General features: G+C 35.9%; 1 pseudogene; it reads right to left on the minus strand.

The window, feature by feature from the left end:
- Positions 1–272: 272 nt before the first annotated feature.
- On the minus strand, positions 273–839 carry LOC129495939 (60S ribosomal protein L17-like; annotated as a pseudogene).
- Positions 840–2,064: the final 1,225 nt, after the last annotated feature.

Raw genomic sequence — 2,064 nt, forward strand, 5'->3', positions numbered from 1 at the left:
TTCCAAAATATTAAGATAATTTTAGTCATTAGTTTAGTTATTAGTTATTTATTTGTAATATTCTTGTAGTCTGTGAGTACTCTACCTGAGTTTTAAGGATTTTTTTGTAGTCAAATAGATCATCAATTTTTGCACATTTTATAGTCATAAAAATGCATACTCTGTATTGGTAGGATACCGATGTAATATAATTTTATTAGTCTACTTTATTGCTTATATTATTTAATTTCTCTGTCCTTACTCATCTTTTTTTTTTTAAATTTGTATTTATTCTATGCAGAATTTACTCCTGGGCCATAAGTTTTTTTTCTCTTCAGTTTCTTCTGGGGTATCTTTTTCTTCTGTGCAACCTCCTCTTCTGGTTTAAGAACAATCTGCTCTTTTTCACTAAGAATCATCTCGATGTGGCAGGGAGAGCTCATGTGTGAGTGGATCCGGCCATGAGCCCTGTAGGTTCTATGTCACATCTTGGGGGCCTTGTTCACATGGATGTGCTCAGTGACCATAGAATCTACATCTAAACCCTTAAGCTCAGCATTACTCTCTGCATTTTTAAACATGTGCAGTAAAAATTCAGCACTCTTCTTGGGCCACCGACCCTGTGTCCAGCCCCACTGTTTGGCCTATGCACACCTACCAACTCCACCATTGTAGTGATGGAATGGCACACATTGCTTCTGCAAAGTGACATCTTTCAGATACTTGGTGGCTTTTCAGATATGCATACCCTTGATGGCCTGGGCACTTTCACGCATGTTCTTAAAGTGAACACAAAGATTTGAACCTCTCAACTTGCATGATTTTATAGGGTTTTCTGGGTCCAGCGAGTAGCGAACCATCTCTGGAGGTCACCTCAGGCCGCTCCTGGGAAGAGGAAGTAGTGGTGGCTCCTGAGAGAATTCATGAGCTCCTTACTCATCTTTTCATGCATCTTTCTATTTCTAAAAGTGACATTTTTAAAAATTGCAACTGTAACAATGAAATATTACTCAACCTTTAAAGGAAGGAAATTCTGACATATGTTACAACATGGATGCACTTTAAAGACATTATGCTGAGTGAAATTAGCCAGGAGAAGGAAAGAAAGTAGGTGAAGGAGGGAGAGGAAAAGAAAGTTTTATCAAGTTCCCACAATGGCAAGCTTTTTATTGAAGGGACTATGCTCAAATTTCAGAACTCGTTTATGCTCTGAATAACATTGGTGGCTATTTGCCTTCTTGTTCATTTGCATGTCTGACTGTGACTTTAGATAAAGAAATAGATTGCCCACATGATGAAGGGCAATAAGAATAACATTATTAAAAAGTCCAAGAGAGGGGCACCTGGGTGGCTCAGTTGGTTAAGTGGCTGTCTTTGGCTCACGTCATGATCCTAGGCTCCTGGGATGGAGCTGGAATCCAGCTCCCTGCTTAGCAGATGAGCCTGCCTCTGGTCCCCCTGCTTGTGCTCTCAATCTCTCTTTCTGACAAATAAATAAATAAAATCTTAAAAAAAAAAAAAGAAGAATACAGCTGCCTTCTTGGACAGTCTAGATTTTGTTTTCTCACTTTTTAAAATTTGTTTTCTCTTTAAGAGTCGCAGCTTTTGCCTAAGACCCTAAAATTAAACACATTAGCTTTCTACACAAGAGCCTAAATGGAATATTGAATTCTTTTTAAATCTTAGAGTTTTAAAATGGCTGTAAAAATACTGGCTCTCTCATTGCTGGAAAAATTGTATTATTAAAAGTTATTTGGAAAAAAAGTTATTTGGAAAGAATCTCTCAGACTTTGTACAATTTTAATGTAATGAATAGAAAATTAAATATAATTTTGCACTGCAATTGATGTTGACAATGAATAAGATATATTTTACCCCATAATATGTGTATTGAGTTTTTTTATTTCTGTTTCTTGTATTGATTGGTCTTCTTATTTCGAGGGAATTTAATATTTAAATAGATATATGGATATACTCTAGTCTTAAGTTTAAAATATATTCCATGAAAAAATATGTACAGAAGAACTTAGAAATCTAGAGGAGATAATGGGTAGCCAGGCTATTTTTAATGCATATGTTTGCAGG

Source organism: Nyctereutes procyonoides, unplaced genomic scaffold (assembly GCF_905146905.1).
Source record: "Nyctereutes procyonoides isolate TBG_1078 unplaced genomic scaffold, NYPRO_anot_genome, whole genome shotgun sequence".
Taxonomy (NCBI): domain Eukaryota; kingdom Metazoa; phylum Chordata; class Mammalia; order Carnivora; family Canidae; genus Nyctereutes; species Nyctereutes procyonoides.